Raw genomic sequence first — 19,272 nt, forward strand, 5'->3', positions numbered from 1 at the left:
CTTTTAGTATTTGTAACCAATGTTTATCTTGTATTATTGTTGCCCCTTTATCATCTATGATGTAGCAATCAGATGATCTAGAACAATGTTTACCCATACATTTCCATGTTTCCAATGACTTGTATGTGAGTTCTGCTGCACCATTGAGTAGTGAGTCAGTGATGTCGGTCATAGGTTGAGAGTTTCTATAAATCATGGTGACAGTTGGGGTGGTATTAGCCTTCTATGGTGTGAATCACATTCGGGCACTCCAGTACCACTGCCGATGTCTGATCAATCCTCCGCTATTGTGCGGACTTTGTTCCGCTTTGAGCTGTGCTCTATGATCTGCCAGCAGGTGGCGCTGTAGATGGAGGATCCCACTCTACAACTGCCAGCTCACGCCACATTGTTAGAAAAAAAAAATCCTTCGCTAAGACTCACGGTCGTTGTAGTTCTGCCGTCTTCTGCCTCAGCTGCTATCACCCTCCTGCCCGCCTCCATCTCCAGCACCCTCCATCCGTAAACACCTCTACCAGCGCTAAGCGTGCGGAATATGAAGGAGCTTGCCTGAAGTTCGAAGGAAAGATGCAGCCGCCGCCCGAGCTCGGAGCCGGAACTACAAGTCCCATGCTGCTTTGCGAGGCCGAGCCACGGCAGGATTTAAAGGCTCGGTGCGAGCCGGAGATAATGCAGCAGGTTGGTTAGGGGATTTTTACTGCAATATACGTACGTATTTAAATGAGTGTGTTGAAAAAAACGAATGACAGGGTGAGACATGACAAGAGTGAGAAGATCAACCCATCATCCCAAAGCAGTGTGATAGAAGGTACGGTAGATTGCAAGCCTTCTGAATCCAATCCTAATAAAATGCATGATGTTTGAATGCTGTCATCATGAAATCTTCATTTACTGCTCGTGGGGATCTGACATGCCCAGCTCCTATTGGCTCTTTGAAGATTGCATGGTGGGCCTGGGTTAATGCAAAGGTGACTTCTGATCCTTGTATTGGAATGGTTTGATTTCATCCTTTAGCATTGTTCTTGTTTTTATGATGATATCTATATGGGGTTGGATGATAATTGCCATGACTGGTGCATAGTGGCTCAGGGAGATGGTTGGAGAATAATGTGTCCTGCTAGAACTGCATATGCTTTGTATAAGCACTGCAGATTATATCACAGACATGCTAGCCCAGCACACCTTTAAATGAATGCTACATTTTTTTCCTTCCTCTGCTATGTCCCATAGCTTTATATGAGAGGTGCATTCAGACATGTCATTTCCTACAGTCTGGTCATTTCTGTGGGTGGCTGATTAAGTGTAATATGTATGCTAAACAGGTAGAGAGATCTGCAGCAGTCCTTTTAGCCGTAAGCTGTTTGCAGAGGGTTCGGCCAAGCTGTCCTGCCGAACAGTCCTCGCCTATTAGTGATCAGATCTATTTGGGGGGGCCCCCAGGGGTGCCACATACGCCTCTCTGGCCGCTACTATGATCTATTCCTATGAAGCTTTCATAGATGGCTGCACAAACACAATTTCTATCATCTCCCCAAGTACACCGCTTTTGGTGGGTCTCATCGGATCGGCTGATTTTTCACCGGGAACTTCCATGACATATATTTAATAGCATTGCACCACAGGGCCTTTATTCAACGAATGATAGTCTGTAGACCATCTGAGCCGACTTGGTGTTTACATACAAAGTTTAGCTGCTGTGGAAATATTGGCTGTATTGCCCGCTGCTTTTTTTTTTTTTTTATGGCGATTGTTTGCATAATGGAACTTTGATGCTTTTAAACTGTAAACTGAACCATTTGCTGCGAACAAAACTCAAGAAAACTGATTCGTTTGTGCTGTTGCCATGGAAGCCGTGAACCAATCGTTTAATAGCTTTACATTTTGTGTTCAGTTAAAAAAGGGAGATGCCCCCAGCAGCAAATCAGGTGCTTGCTTTGTTTCTTCAAAATGTTAAATTGGGGTAGGCGAATTCCGGCCCTCCAACTGTTGCGGAACTACAAATCCCATGAGGCATTGCAAGACTGACAACCACAGGTATGACCCCCCTAGAGGCAGATGCATGATAGGGTTTGTAGTTTCACCACAGCTGGAAGGCTGGGGGTTGCCTGCCCCTGTGTTTAAATGGTAGCCGTGTTTTTGATTCCTTGCTATGGGCAACTATTTTACTTTTAATTTTATGTTCTTTTTCTTTTGTAACTGAATTTAGGTGGAACTTTTGTGATGATTCTAGATATGATATAACTAGTCAAGTTCTGGACATAGGCAGCTTTTCTTTAGTTTAGTCATTTTTATTTTCTTTATTTTACATAATGGAGTAACCTTTTTGAGGGGGCTAAGAGGTGTATGCGGGCCGTTAACCAGGGAGCAGGACTGATATGCAAGAATTGGCACCATTGGCTTTACAACGAAGCAAGGCTGGACAAATCCTGAGGTGCCATGTCACCAATATCTGTAAAAAATAAGTCAAAGCAACTGGACTTGCTGTATTTTTCTGAAGACGTTTCACTGGTCATCCCACCAGCTTTCTCAATTCTCAACGTCTTCAAGAAAGTTGGTTGGATGACCAGTGAAACGTCTTCATGAAAAAATACAGCAAGCCCAGCTGCCCAGACTTATTTTTTACAGATATACCATGACCTGGATGAATGAGAACTTTCACAGACTCCTTCACCAATGCTCCTTAAACTTTACAGCTGGCACCTAACTTTTTAGGTTTTCTCTAGTTGTTGTCAATGGATCCAGCTACTAAAAAAAAAGTCAGACTGGTCCCTGTGTTGGGCAGACTGGTCCCTGTGTTGGGCAGACTGGTCCCTGTGTTGGGCAGACTGGACCCTGAATTCTATATTAATTTGTCCACCCTGCCAATAAAACCTCCAGCTCCACCCTCTAGGGTGGACATCGATGTCGGGATCCGCTCCGGTGCGGCGTCTCAGTATACCGCGAGCTGTAGCTCGGGGTATTCTGAGCTTAGGGTGACGGGAGGACGCTAGTTTGTGTCCTCCCGTTACCCTAAGGAGAAGCATGGGGAAAAGCCCTGACCCCATAGTTCTCTTTTAATTCATTTACCCCTGATATTTTAAGGCAGTGGTGGTCAAATTACCACTTAGGTTGGCCATCAGGGTCTTAAGGGCTTGTTCACATTGGATGTATTGCCATCTATTTGCAAACACATTAACATGCACAGACATGAAAAAATACATTGAGGGCAATAGACCAAGCCCGGAGCTAGCAAAATCTGGAGCAGCTGTGTATGGCAACCAATCCGCTTCTCTCTTTCATTTTCATGTAACTGAAGGGAGAAGATTAATGGTTGCTATGGGCAATTGCTAAGTGGGGTAAAGCATACAGTACACTAATGCAGGCAAATTAGGATAACACTTCTTTTACAGTTGTTACATGTTCCCATACATACAGCAAAATTTACATTCATTTGAGGAAGCAAAGTCAAAGACTGCACCTCCTGCTACTTCTAAATCAGGTCTAAAGTGCAACTGATAGCAACACTTTCTATTTAGTTTTGGATAGAGTGGAGAGAGAATAGCACACCTGTTTTTATTGCTGTATGGGTCCCTGTAAAGGTGCCCATACACTGTACGATTATCGTACGAGAATCGTGGGAAATCCCGCGATTATACGATAATCGCAAAGTGTATGGAAGGCGTGCGACCGTTTCTAGTGTACGGTCGCACCTCTCTGTCGAACTAGCAGGCTTGAAAACCCACCGAGAATCGTACGATTTTTAGTTAGTGGCCTTCTTGTTCGACAACTGCCGAACGGGCCGGTGTACGCACGCACACACTGCCCGTTTGCAGTCATCGAAAGCCCGCCCCTCATTGCAGTTATGGCGATGATCGCAAGTACGATCTGCCTGTCCAAGATGGGCAGATCGTACGAGCTTTTAATTTAGCTTACAACCATCGAAGACAAAAGTCTTGCGATGGTTGTAAGGTGTATGGGCACCTTGAAGGTGCCCATACACCTTACAATTATCTGGAGATATTTGTCTGCAATTGCGTTTTCGTCTGAAAATCTGCCAGTTGATGGGGAGTGCACAACCTCAATTACTGTACAACTGGCAGACTTTTGTCTTTCAAGGAGGCTAGAAAACATTTGTATAATTGGAGGAAAATTGACAGGTTTGTGGCGTTGTACAACAAAAATCTCAAGATGAAAGCTGCACATGCTCAAAACGGAAATCTGTCCTTTGATGAAACTCTGCCAGGTGTTGGTGCTGATGAGTGTTAATTGCGAACTACATTGGTCTGTGTGTGATGGGCTAGTTGTAAGAAAACTGAACGAGGGTGTGATGTGTAGAGTTCTCTTTGTTCTGGTGACCACCACTGAAAGTGAAAAAATAAAATTCCAAATTTTGGGCTGTCATCAGACAGAAATAGAGGGGAAATCTTCTAATGGGGGAAGTTTTGGTGACCCTACTGACCACCAGGGATTTCCCTCACTTTGGAGGGATTTCCTCTCACTTCCTGTTGTTGCTATTGGTCAGAAAGTGCTGGAAAATCTCCCCAGTGGTGGCTGACAGGGGTTATAACCCTCCCTTACTCTATCCAAAACTAAAACAAAAAGTTTTGGCTTCAGTTCTAATTCCAGGTCCAATAGTCAGACAGATAAGCCCTTGAATTCCTCAAGTCAGTTTTTCTAATCTCCAAAGTTGTGTGCTCCAAAGGACAAGTATCTTTAGGAAACTAATGGGGTTTGTTTTTTAAACCTGGTGCCACTTACAATGTTTTAATATAGAATGATTCATTTTAAAGGAGGGAAAATCCCAGGAGCCCAGTAGACCATGCCTGTTGAAACTTAAAGCTGGTGTCCAGTTTTTGAGGTTTTCTCTAGTTTGTTACTAAACCAAAAATGAAGGGATATGGATAACTCAAACGGCCTACTATTATGAAAGGTGCCGTGCTAACTATATAACAAAATATTCAAAATATATGCACCGCACTAAAAACCAAACATTAATAAATAAATCATCACCACTTGGCAGTAGCTAGCACATGCAAGTTGTGTACTTATTACCACTGGGGAAGTTTTATTGGGAGGTATGCGTGATTATCGTTAGCCTAATGGTATTTATTGTTATCTAGCATGTTTTAAATGTTATTTTTTCACTATTCATGGACTAATGGTACACATTCATTTGTCCACCTTTTTGTTTTAAAGGTAGGGTCATGTCTAATAGAGCAGAGGAGAGGACTGCAGAGGGTTGAGCCTTCCTACAAGTATTCTTGTAGCTGCTGATGGGATAGGGGTATGAATGAAGAGCACATTCGAAGTATATAGGAGGCATGTAAGCATCTGTTTGGTATCTGTGAGGTTGTAAAGCATTCAAGGCACAGAATAATACTTTCAGTTTTGTTCCCTGGATGATAAAAAGCCTGTAAAAGGATTAAAAGAACACATGAGAAATGGTGGTAAGGCTAATTAAATCTCAGTGGCATTTATGATAGATTGTAGAGGTGAAGACTAAGTGGAAGACTAAGACAGGGGTATTGGAACAGTTCATAATTTCATAACTTCATCTATTCAATTTATGAAAATGTATGGGTGTTTTCCTTCTATGAGACCATTGTTGCTTTGTTGTTTTCCATGTGCATTTCTTTGGTAACATCACAGCTTAGGACCTTGTCTGCAATGCTGACAAATTAAAGATGTTAGTTATCAAAGCAGCGGCCACAAAATACCTAGCAAGAACCTTTGTGAAGCTGACCATTTAGTTTATATTAAGTTTATATTAAGCTGTTAAGTAAAGCAGACCATTTAGTTTATATTTGTCCTTTGAAGGAGAACTATGGGTTCAGGGCTTTCCCCCATAGTTCTCCTAAGGGTTACGGGAGAACACAAACTAGTGTTCTCCCGTGACCCAAAGCTCCGTATACCGCGAGCTACAGCTCGTGGTATACTGAGACGCCAGGACGGATCCCAACAATACTGTCTGGATCCACCCAGCTGTGGGATTGACAGAGTGAGTGAGTGCCTATCTAGAGGCAGAGCCGGATGTGCCTGCCCCCTCCCCCGTCCATTTCGCCAGTCAGCGCTGGAGGATCGGACAGGGGAGGGGGGAATCCCTGCAGGGAGCTGTGAGTGACAGTCACGGCTCTCTGCAGGGATAGATCGAGAAGTGAGCGAGCGACGGTATGTGTTCGCTCACTTACCGATCTACTGAACCGACCTGTGACAGTTTCATTGTCACAGGTCGGCTCAGATTATGAGGCTGAGTGAAAATCATAATGCTCCTTTAAGTGTAGTAGAAAAAAATAAATAATAAAGGTTAAAGGGGAGATATTCATTCAACCATTAGTCGCGGATATAGTGTGGTCAAATCAGTAAGTAGAGAATGGCTGAGTAGGCTCAAAGTTTGCAAATAGCCTGTTTATATTTGGTTTCAAACGAGCATCCAGACCTTTAAATACTCTTTGGAGATATTTTCTCTCACTTCCTGTTGTGTTTACAAGACAGGTAGTGGAAGGAATTCTCCCCAATAGCACTAAAATGGCAAAATAAACTTGGTAGGGTTTTTAACCATTCCCCACACATATACAACATGAAAAAAAATGTTTTGCCTTTAGACTTACTTGCAACATTTCTTTATTTCATGTGGACAAAAAAATGTGGCTGCCATAGTTCATTAAATCATGTTGATGGTATGGTAGCCATATCTTCTAACCTCACTGTGATTCCTTCACCTATGGAAGAGAAAAACCTAAACCAATATAAGGCACCCACCCTTCCTCCTTCATCATTAGTAAGAGGACCTGATGAATAAGCATATCATGGATGTGATGAGAAGGCTATTATTTTCTTTATCACTAGTACTACAGGGAACAATTAATATAACCTATAGAAACACTTGCGTAATAGTTTCACTTCAAGGTTACAGTCTTTTATGGAAATTATTATAATGATATATTTTATGGCTAAACACTAAAAGATGCTTCACGGCATTGCTGACTCTCAGATGGTGATCTCTGTGAAGCTGTAGAGGGAGAGAGAGAGGAGAGGGGGAGAGAGAGAACAAACATCTACACACATTGGTCTTGTAGCATTCATTTCTTGTTTGGTTGGTTGTTTTGCCATTACCACTGACGAGCCCAAGACTCATTTGCATGGAGAAACACTTGCTAAGTCATATGTCTCCAGATATCTGAGCCTTATGTTGTAAATGTCTGATATGCATTCCAACACACATTTAGGACGTTTACCTAGTGTTAAAGCGGACCTTTACCCAAATCTTTTTAAAATAACAACAAACACACCTTTAGAAATGTTTAGTAATGACAATCTACAAACGGATACTTCTAGGTAATTGAAGGCTTTGTATTCTTTGCATACATTATTACTCTTCTCTTCCCCAGTCTTCTGACAGTGGCCATGTTTACTAAGGGCAGATTACTAGGTCTTCATTTACTTCCTGAAAATTGTCACATGTGACCATGCACATCATCTCAGGGGAGGAAAATGCCTTTCACTGAGATGAAATTCCCAGCAATGCTCTGCTGATGACAAGGCAATCCCAGTGTGCATTGCTTTGGCAAATTGAAGTCATTTTGCCCTTTCAAAGCAGGAAGTGAATGCTTTGCAAGTGTAAATATTTCACACTGGACATGTCTGTTATTATTAATAGTCATACATAGAGGGATGCATTGGCAGAATTAGATTTTTGAGTGTAAAGGTCCGCTTCAAATTAAAGTAAACATGGCCACTTGCCAGAAGACTAGGGAAGAAAAGAGAAATAAGGTATACAAAGCCGGCAATTATCTAGAACAGGGGTGCCCACAATTTTTCGTCTGGAGATCTACTTTTCAAATGATGAGCTCAATGAGATCTACCAACGAAAAAACACCTGCGGGAGGGGGCGTGGCAGTGCATTGAAGTCAATGGCACCACAGCCAGGCCCCTCGCCCACAGTGGGATCTCCTGCACCCGGCTTTCCGGTCCAGTGCGATCCGCAAAAAATGCTGCAAGCACTATTTTTGCAGATCATACTGGACCGGAATGCAGGCACTAAGGTGCGGGTGTTCGAACTGTGGGCGTGGGACATGGCTGCGGTGCAACCCCACGCCCCTGAACGCCGGGTATACGGCCGGCATGCATTCCAGTGCGTTCTAGAGGTCCTATCCTCCCGCGGTGCTTGTGTGGCCGATGTTGCACACGGGGAGAGGTGTCCTGCCCCTTTCCATCTGCGACGTCTGACACATTCAGCCGGCAGCCGCACGAGCAGCACTGGAGCATAGTCGTAGCCAGCTCCTTTTGCGCACGTGGCAAGAAGCCGCTGTAACAGCAGCATGTGCGGTGAGGAGAGAGAGAGCCGCCGGCTGTCAGATCCAGGCCGAGCGGCTCTCTCTGTCCTCACCGCTCAGAATGCTGCTGTGAAAGAGGCTCCGTCCTCCGCCCCCCGCCGCCGACTGCAGCTTCACTTTTACTTTTCCACGGATCCAGATTAGAGAGGACACCGCGATCACTGGTAGATCGCGATCGACCTAATGGGCAGCCCTGATCCAGAAGTATGTGTTTGTATTGTCACTACTAAACATTTCTAAAGTTGTGTTTTGTTGTTGTTTTTAAGATATGGGTAAGGCTGGGTTCACACCTAGGCGTACGGAATATGTGCGTTTCGTGCCACGCGTTTTTACCGCGATTTGCAGTAAAAGAAACGTGCGTTTCCAAGGGCTGTCCGGCTGTATCCTAATGGATACGCGCGACAAATACGCCCCACAGAAGCTCCTGTACTTCTTTGGGCGAAGGTGGGAACAGGTGGGAACCATGCCCATAGGCCATTATTGGTTTTCACATGTTGAGTGTTTTTTACAGCGCGTAGGAACGCGCTGCAAAACGCCCAGGTGTGACCCAGGCCTAAAAGTCCACTTTAAAATGAGGGACAGTTGGGAGGTATGATATCAGGCTGGGAATGGAGCCAGCCATGAAGAGAAATGGTAGCTGCTGGTTTCTTACAATGTATAGTATGGATTGGCTCTGTTTTTTTTCCTTCTTTCTCTTTTTTCTGAGTACTGTTGCTTTACTGTGAACCTCCTATTGTATACACACACACCATAGAGGAAATGTATCATAAGAAAAATGGAGGCTGCTACTGTGTTTTTTGTTTTTTTTTTTCTTGTGTTCTGCCCTTTTAGAAGGTACAGTAATTATTAGCTGCTGGTGTGGCTATCTTTTAAGTGAACCTGTTGCTTTGCCTTATAAATTTTAAAGCATGCTAATTAAAGAGATAAGGATTGCTACAGATGGGGAAAAATTGCTTTGTCTTCTTGTGAAATTGGCAACTGTTTTTCCTATACAAATATATCAAAATTGGAAACCTTTATCTATCAATAGATTGAAAAAAATGGTGTCCACGTCAAACTAAAGTGTCCACCGCACCTCCTAGCTGATTCAACCCCCCACCCCCTTGATAAATGATTGTTCACTCAGGAAAATAAAGTGAGCTGATTAAGGCCCCATTCACATGGGGACTTATGCTGCGTTATTTGATCCCAGGTGTCCCTGTTCAGATGTGGCCGCTGCACCCATTGAAGTTGGTGGCATGGTTTCAGCAGCAGGCTGAATGAAATTGTACATGGTACGATTACATGTGGTTTGGGATCCTGCATCCAGCGACCAGACAATCATCTATTCCAAACTGCATGTAATTGCACCATGTATGATTGCATGCTGACTGCCGCTGTCACCCCGTCATTAAAGTAGTAATAAAGGCTGGGCATTTTTTACCTTAATGCCACCACCACCGTTACCTGTGTCAACGCCACCGGTCCTGACACGCCACAGTACGCGATACCCCAAATTTCCTGGTTTGCAGAGGAGGATGCTGAGGGCAGCGGAGCCATAGGCTCCTTCTGCCATTAATCTGCTGGGTGGAGAGGAGGGTCGAGGCCTGCCGCATTGCTGTGTGTGTCTATGGACGCACACCGCTACTTGGGGGCATGAACGGGAGTGAGCATGCACGGGTGCCTCCACAGCAGATGCTTAGCTGATGAAGACACCCGTGCAGGGGGTGGGAGGAAGAGCTATGCGGGGAACAATTAGAGAACGAGGAACTGAACATTTAAAATATTTTTTTAATAAGCATTAGCCTCCTTTTTTTTAATATAAATTAAAAAAATATTAAAGGGTTCTAAACCCTCCGGATTGTTTTGCCTATAGCTACTGCTAGCAACCAGTAGGTATAGGCAAAAAGTGTCATAAAAAAAAAAACGATTTAACAGCGGTTTAAACTTACCCTGTTTTCGCCGCATGCTCCCGCCTAAGAATCCGAAACTGCTCAGGCAGCCACAAAGCATCTTGGGCGGGTGCATGCGCAGTTCGCATTTTCGGCCGGGAGACGAGCAGAGACGCAAGGTAAGTCTATGGCTGCGTGCACCCGCATGCAGACACCGTGGGATCGGAAGTGCCAGCAAGCAGACAGGAGTCAGCGCTGGATTGGAGGGACAGATGAAAACATCAGGAAAGAAGAGGAAGATCGGATTAAGAGACATCATTTAAGGTAAGTGCTGACATTAACATTGGGGGGAGGGAAACATTTTTTTGACTTTAATGTCACTTTAATTTCAATGGATCCAGCAGCCACATCTGAACGGGTCATCTGGGATTCCTGCTGATTAGACTCTGTAGGGATCCCAGAATGCAGCAAAATCCCCATGTGAATAGGGGTTGGAATTACATGTGTAATATGAAGCAGGCATTTTTTTAATCTACCCTTAATGCCTAGTGATGAACCCCAGTCTCTCAGGCTGCCCCCTCTAAGTTCCCGCCTAGTACAACATACATGTGGCTGACTTGGGGAGTGTTTAAAAGCTGTGAGGAAGAATGCATTCAGTTCCTCAGCAGCCAACTTTCATCAACGTCACTTTCCATTATATAACATGGTACAGAATTGTATTATTTTCTTCCTGAGCAGGGTGGGGGATCATACTGCACCAGATTATACATTGCAGTAGGTACGATGTATTGCACAGAAATAGAACAGGTTCTCTTTAAATGAAAGCAAAAACGTGTTTGCTTTAGACGGCACTATCGCTTTTCCTTTTCCAAAGATCTATCCTTGGCCCTGTATGTTACCAATAAATGCTTGTTTAATATAATTTCCCATCTATCTGTCCCTTAATAAAGATATATGGCCTATTATACAGCATACATCTTGTAGAGTTTCTAGCTGTATGTTTTCTATGTGTCCTTCCCATGGAAGAAACAAGCCATGAATGTGATGCCAGGAACAGGAGGTCTGCTGCATGCTGAAGCATTAAATATTTGTAGTCCCAGCAGCTGCTCCTGAGTGGGTGTATCACAGAAACAGCCTTTCCTCTCACTAGCGTATTTTGTCAATACACGACTATAGAGAGGAAGCTAACCTTCACAACAAAAACATCTTCTCAGCCATTTGAATGACATCTTCCCTGTTTGTTTTCACCAAATATGCTATTCACTTAACACTTGTATTTAACAAAACCCAAAGAGAATTCATCGTGTAATTGGATTTTACAACCCTCTTCATTTAGATTTATGGCAGGTAGGTCGTCATGCGTCAGCATGCATTTTCTTTAAGGATTAAAGGGAAATTCCAACTTTTTAAATATATGTGCACTTCTTCAAAAATAAAACATTTATTTTTTTTGCATTGCAGTCATGATCAGTGGATTGCACATGCAATGCTTGGCTCCTGCAGACAGTTCCTCCAGTCCATGTCCATACTGAGGTGCGGACATTCAGTAACATGGACGGTAGGAAGTGTCAAAGGACTACATGTGCGGTGACATAAGTCCTTCTGCTGTGGTGGCTGATGACACTTGTTCTTTCTCCATTTACACATCCCACAGGCCCGACAATGCACTAAAATGCAATTAAAAAAAACAGACCTGTCATACTTTTAATAATGGGAGATGGGATGGGAACATACATCTCTTTATTATGGGTGATAATGGCACATGGTTTACTGCATCGGAAACTGTGCATTAAAACATAACATGCAAATAGTCCCTTAAAGGAAACCTATGGGGTTAAGGCTTTTCCCCATAGTTCTCCTCCTTAGGGTAACGGGAGGACACAAACTAGGGTCACCCTAGGCTCAGTATACCGCGAGCTGTAGCTCGCGGTATACTGAGACGCCGCAGTATACCGCGAGCTGCTGCTCACGGTATACTAAGACGCCGCCGCTGAAGCAGATCCCGACAATTATGTCTGGATCCGCCCAGCTGCGTGACTGACAGCGGGCTCTGCCTATCTAGAGGCAGAGCCAGCTGTACCCGCCCCTCCCCCGTCCCTTCTGCCAGTCAGCGCTGGCGGATCGGGGAGGGGGGAATCCAGCCCCTCCCTTGTCTTGGCATAGAGCTGTGACAGGATCCAGAGGTGAGCGAACACCGGTATGTGTTCGCTCACCTCCCGATCTACTGAGCCGACCTGTGACAGTCTCATTGTCACAGGTCGGCTAGAACTATGAGGTGAGTGAAAAGCACTCGCCTCATAGTTCTCCTTTAAGGTATTCTCCAGTCTAAATTTAAAGTGATATTATGAGATGCATACAAGCAGCCTACCTTCTCTTGGCGTTGGCTTTTCGCCCAGGCATTGCGCCAGTCCACCTCACTCCATTTTGTTGGTAATCTCTGGACCGCTGTTTGTAATTCAGAAGGATTCTTACACACCCCACTGCATTCTCCTTGCTATTTCATACTTGCAGAAATCATGATGTAAAAAAAAATACAGTATAGTACAGTACTAAGTAGGTTCAACAACCACCCAATCTTGACCGCTGCAATGAATAAGGTACATACGCCGGTGCCATTTGCGTTCTTTCCCATCCCTGTCTGCCTCTTCAATTTGTGCCACATTATCAACAAGGCAACTTAGGCAGGAGCCTAAGGGCCCGGTGGATGTGCAGGGGCCCAGATACAACCTTCATGTTCATGCAGTAAACCATAGGAATAGTGCAATTGGTCAAAGTTGTGCACCTGCTTGTCGCTTCACAAGGCAGGATGAACTTGTAAGTGGTTTGTGTTTGATGGTGGTCATGCCAGTACAGACTATGCAAATGAGGCAGCATTTTTGTGCCTATTGCAGTCCATTTTACTGTCAGTCCAAGGGATTGGGGGCCAAAGCCGCCACTTTGCTGAGGGCCCCATTCTGCACTAATCCTTCTGAGCCATGGCCCACTGATAATCTTTCTACTTGTTGGTGTGTAGCACTCGCCTGCCCCACCGCAATGAGGTCTGTGCCCATAGATGCCAGTTTCAAATACTGAGTGCTGCCACATGAGTACTAGGGTTGACCATATGGTATGAAGAATAGTCGCATAGGGTCGTTCCAAGTTTCCCAGCAGGGTTTAGGTGATGGATAGGGAAACTTATTCTGTTTATGTGGCTTAAAGAAGAACTACAGGAAAAACATTTATTAACCCTTGCAGTGGAGCTACCCCCACACTGCAAGGGTTAGCGTCTCCTTTTTGTCTAGGTTAAAAAAAAGTTATGCTCACCTGAATCATGGAGCCAGCTTGCTCTTAGACCAGTCCTTCCAGCCTCTCTCCCCCACCTCTGCAGTGGTCTAAGGTCCCGCAAAACATAACGTTCTATACACAGTGTAAAGACATGAGGACACATGAGGAAAATTTCAGTGCTGTAGCATAAGAGAAGAGAGGCTGGAGGGAGCGCTATGCCAGCCAGCTCGAAACTTCAGGTGAGTATAACTTTGTTATTTTTGAACCTAAAATAAAATGAGCACTTAGCCGTTACAGTGCGGGGGTAGCCCCACTGCAAGGGTTAAGGAAAGATTTTCCCAGCGTTCTTCTTTGAAGTAATCTTGTCATGCTAACCTAGTTCTGAGAAAGCTAATTGCCTACCTTTTCCTTCCTTCTTCCTATATAGTATAAGAAGTCCAAGGGTTTATTCAAAGACCGGGACAGACCAAATATTAAATTATTCTTACAAAAAGGATTTATTCATATAAATTTAAACAGACAAGGCCAACATCTACCTATCGACCAATTTAAAAACAGTACAAAAAGGGCTGACTGTGATCAAAGTAATCGTTGGGTGGAACAGCGTAAACCTAAGAGTTAAGTGCATCCGTCAGGGCTCATAGCAGCTTCTAAACTCAAGTATCGCATAAACTTCAGGTGAAAGGATTTAGCCCTGTGTAGTCTTGGTATCACATGAATTGCAGATTAGCAGCTCAGAATTTGCCACTTAGTTTTATTTGTATCTGCCTGTTTGGCAACATGTAATAGTATATCATTAATTTCTTAGGCAAATATATTTTATGTTGCTGTAGAGCTGGACACTTAGTAGTTTGGATTTTTGTTGTATATTTTTCGTGCAGTTGTTAAATATGAACGGCGTCCTGAGTTGTAACTGAAAAGACACTTTTCCTCACGGGATATTAGTGGTTATCATAAGTTTGTCGGTGATGAAACTGAAATGATGTAGGTACCAGACAGTATGTGAGTCTTCCCTTTTGTACTGTGATAGTACAGGGGTATTTATTTGATCATAGCAATCTGATCTATTTCAATGATTGAATTAAATTGAAAAGGCAGTCTTTAATCACATGTCTAGCCGGGTATTGTTCCGTGTAAAGTTTGTCCTTTTCAAGTCCAAGCAGGGAGGAGATCAGGGGAGGCAGGGCGTGTACTAAACTGGCCCCTGGAATCGAACCACCAGAATCTTTTTCAATGTAAAGCCAACAGTCAGCTTTACACATGGAAACATAGCCACTGGGAGTCTGCTTAAAGGGGGCCCACTACCAGCGAGGTATGACATGCATTGCTGGCAGCGAAAGGGTTTATATGGTCAAAAACTAGAAAAAATATTGAATTTCCATAAGTTCTATCCCATTCCTTATAACTAGAGATGCACCAAAATGGAAATTTTAAAACCGAAACGAACCCGAAATTAAAAAAACATGTCTGGCCGAAACCGATACCGAAAATGTTTTTTTTTATTCAATTTTTTTAATATTTTATTTTTTATAAACTTTTTTATATTTTCATTTTTTATTAAATATTTTTATTTTACTTTTAGGGGCTACGGGGAAATATTAGGGGTCTAAACAGACCCCTGATATTTCCCTTTTAAAATAGAAAAAGAGATTGAGAACACAAAGTCCTCAATCTTTTTCTGTGTCCCCTGTTATCAATGAACAGGAATCCTCTATGAGTGTTCCTGTTCATTGATAACATGAGAACATTGTTTGTTTACTATAACTACAACTATGAATGAATGGGGGTGATGTAGATCACTCCCATTCATTCATAATTGAGGATATAGTTAACATACCATATTCTCAATTATGTACAAACACTCAGCGATCACTGATCACTGAGTGTGTGTACCTTGCTCTTCTCTCTGACGCGCTGTCGAGCGGTGTAGGGAGGAAAGCCCAGCCTCCTGTGACAGCATGGCCTGTCTCCGCCCCCACACCGCTCTGCCGGACTGTGATAGGCGGCCGAGCGGTGTGGGAGGAGAGACGCTGGCTGCTCAGTCACTTGTCACTTTCTCTTCCCCCCACTGGGACATAGAACAGCACCCAGCGGGGAGAAAAGAAAGCAGGGATGCGCCGATGTATCGGCCGAAACACGGCTCTTTCGGCATTATGCCGAAAGTGCCATTTTCGGCCGATATGTTTCGGCGGCCGATATATCGGTGCATCCCTACTAATAACCATATTGATCTAAAAGTTTGTAAACCTTTTTTTTTTTTTAATTGAAGATACTAGGGTTGCACAGATTCCAAGTACAGTACTCGGTACAAGTACATGTACCGGTACTTTTGAGCTCCAAGACTAGACTAGAGAAATTAAAAAATTAGGAGGCCGCTGTCATTTGTAAGAAGCACACGGAGCTCCTGGGATGTGTACATCTTTGTTTTAATGTACGATTTTGTTTTTATAAATATAAAGGGATGCACAGATACCAGGTTTGCGAGTACTGGTACTTGCAATCAATGCTTGCGGGGAAGTAATGCATGATGGGATATGTAGTCTCGAAAAAGCAAGATTGCATCATATCAAGCAGCAGGTAAAAAGAAGCAAAGCACACTGGGAATCCAGGAATTTGCTGAAAGTGATTGGCAGACAGAAGGCAGCACTCACTATATAAAAGGGATTTTTTTTCTCAAGTAAGCTTTGATTGCATTATGAAACACAAGTATGTATTCCTATTACCATGCTGATGTTATAACAGGACAGTATAAGCTACCATAAACTGCTTCCCCTGGGAAACACTAGAAACAACCCTCCTACATCTCCCTATATCACCAAGGCTCACCAGCAGCAGACCGGTTATTTAAACATTACATCTCTCCTTCTCTGGATGAATGTAATCTTCCCTATGGAATTTGCCCAGAGTTAAGTCATTTAATTTCTCTGCAGCATTGGTAACTTACACTGCACGCAGCATGGTGTATCTGCTGACCCTGATTCTGCTTCCTCACTTTTTTCTGCTTGAGCTATTGCTAGATCAATGACTATTAAAAAAAAACCTTCATGTATTGTAGAGGGCGATATGAATATGTAAACCATTTACAATCTAAATGTATGCAGGGATTTGTCGGATGATGGGGACTGCCTAAACTAGACACACAAACCTTTCCTTTGCTGCAGTCCTATTTAAGGTTCATGTACAGTGGAGCTGTAAGCAAGTCAGAACTGTCTGGTACCTCTTGGAAATTGCAACAGCACAGCATGAGCGTTCAATAGGCCCTGTGACAGCTTTTCTTACTTTTGCAGCCCTGAGTGTGTATTACATTCCATCATGCAGTGTTTTAGTTGTCCTATCTAGTTTCTAGGAACTAGTAAAATTAACTCTGTGTCTATAGATACCCTTTTTTCTTTTTTTTGTTCTTTGTTTCCATTGTCACCTAGCGGAGAATGATGTCTCCTGCACCCACCCTCCTGGGATATGCACTTCATATGTCCCAGGAGGCATCAACTTCAATACAGTGGCCTGGGAGCGTGAACCAGTCATCAGAGGGCCAGATGCCTGAACCAAAAAGACAGTCGGCTCCTGATAAAGTCAGAAACGAAGATGGTGGGTTGGAACCCAGTGTGCAGCATGGATGTCAGATCACAGCAGATCAACGCTGGATTTGCCTGGTGTGCGAGTACACTTTTTGAGGATAACCCAGTTTAAAAAGTAAGAGGACATTACAAAAACACAACTAGGTTTTTCACAGGTAGGTTCCCAGCAGTTTCAAAAAGAGCCTCTCAAGCATTATTATCACATGAAGATCTCTGGGGAAAATTATTATTAACCCTTGCAATGGGGCTACCCCTGCACTTCAAGGGTTGAGTGCCCGTTTTGGTCCAGGGAGGAAAACTTGTACTCGCCTGATCCTCAGGGCTGGCTCTTGTGGTCTAAGGTCCTTTCAGTCATCAAATTCAATACTCTATGTATAAGATGTGAGGACACAGAGGGACATGCCATCACTGGAGTGGAGTAGGAGACAGGCAGGAGGGAGCGTTGTCACAGGCGGCCAGCTGCAAAGATTGGGTTAGTGTAACTTTATTTTCCTCTCTAGACCAAAACAACCACTTACCCCATGCATTGTGGGGGGTAGCCCCACTGCAAGGGTTAATAATTTCCCCAACAGTTCTGCTTTAAAATGAATCTGTATTCGATATGACATTGTTACTCTTCCTAAAAACAGAGGGGGTATAGGCCTCCCGGACATGGCCAAATACTATAAAGCGACCGCACTCGCACGGGTCTCGGATTGGTGCTGTCACCGGCAGACCAAGCAATGGGTCAACATGGAGGGAGAGGATGCCAACTTTGTCCTGGAGGGACTGCCATGGCTCTCCTCACCTCTAGCTCCTGCGGTACGTCTCCACCCCACCATTGCTCCGACGTTGGTGCAGGCTAGGTCGCTTTTTCGCTCCTCAGACCTTTGCCCTTTTCTGTCGCCCATGACTCCGGTACTGGGAGACCCTGACTTCCCTCCTGGAGTGGACGAGCCCCGATTCCGCCGCCTCCGTGATGCCAATAAGTTCCGGGTCTGCGATATGCGCTCATCCGCCAGTGAACTTGGACAACTCCTAGACCCAGGTAATGCACAGGGACATGCCCGTCAGGGCTGTTCTCGCTCTGTGACGATTGCCCTTCACCATTGGCACACCACTGATGTTATCCCGCTTGTATTCCGACTGTTTTATACTTGTATGTAATTACCATGTATCGTATATTTACTCAATAAAGTTTACTTCTGAATTTAAAAAAAAAAATGAATCTGTACTTTGCCATTGTGGGCTTGTAGTTTTGCCCAGATTTGCTCACCCCAAAAATTTAGTTCTGGGTCACAACTTACACAAATCTGAGCAACCTCCCACAACCCAGTCAACCATCAGCGCATTATAGGAAGTGGTGGAGTGAGTCATGCTGCCCCTTAGCCAGAGGTCTTGGGCTTCTTTTCCCAGGCAGCAGGGGAGTTAGTAAAAGGAAAGTACACAACAGTTGAAGATCCTAAAGTCCCTGTGAGATGCCATATAGCTATTCCATTCTCGGCTGCTACACTATGATCTTTTGCTCCTTATTGGCATCATGGCAAATTGGGTCTGTCATATACCCACCCCAAATTTCTCATCAGTTCCTATATATTGTTCCTCCCATTGAGCTACAGTGATTTATATATCTGGACACTGCATAGTGTACACAGACTTTTCATTGGAATGAATGGAGACCATGGATGGATGGACACATGCACGACCAGGACTAATTTAAATAATAGGTTTTGTGGCACTGGACAGGCTATACAGATAGGATCTTGCTAAGTATACGCCTTGCTAAAGCAGCTAGTGTAGGGAATCGAAGCACCAGCTGAAGGCTACAAGAGGCCCAAAGATGCTATGCCTGAGCTAAATATAAGACTGAGTACAAATATGTAAAGTATTTCATATTTTAGTTGCTATTATTCAAGCTTTGTTGACACAGCACAGCCAGGTTCCTTATCTTCACTGCAATGACAGCACAGCTTTATCAGGAACACACCCCCAGCATTAAGGAGCAGCAGTTCTTTGATGTCCATTGCCTTGGAGCCCCTAGTGCTGACCCTTCCTCTCGGTCTAGGTACTGACGTGCAAACGATAAAAGGGGGCTGATATTGAGATGGATTCAGGTGCTTACAGTAATGCATCTATAAGTGCAGTTATTCATTGTATCTATAAATTACTGCTGGATAGCTACAATTATTGATCTCATTTTGGCCTCTAGGGATCAGCCTCTTTCACTGGAGGCTTGCTAGGTAGTTTAAAGGACAGTAGTGTGCCATG

General features: G+C 43.9%; 1 protein-coding gene across 2 annotated transcripts in view; it reads left to right on the forward strand.

Annotated features, from left to right (window-relative positions):
* The first annotated feature begins 413 nt into the window (after positions 1-413).
* Positions 414-19,272, forward strand: part of ASPHD2 (aspartate beta-hydroxylase domain containing 2) — a 44,384-nt gene continuing 25,525 nt past the window's right edge. The window contains exon 1 of one of the 2 annotated variants that reach the window (XM_018564636.1): positions 414-808. The gene's annotated coding sequence lies outside the window, so the exon portion shown is untranslated. The remainder of the gene's footprint in view (positions 809-19,272) is intronic. The other variant, XM_018564637.1, reaches the window with a different exon arrangement.

This window comes from Nanorana parkeri, unplaced genomic scaffold (assembly GCF_000935625.1).
Source record: "Nanorana parkeri isolate BGI_ZX_2015 unplaced genomic scaffold, ASM93562v1 scaffold767, whole genome shotgun sequence".
Lineage (NCBI taxonomy): Eukaryota > Metazoa > Chordata > Amphibia > Anura > Dicroglossidae > Nanorana > Nanorana parkeri.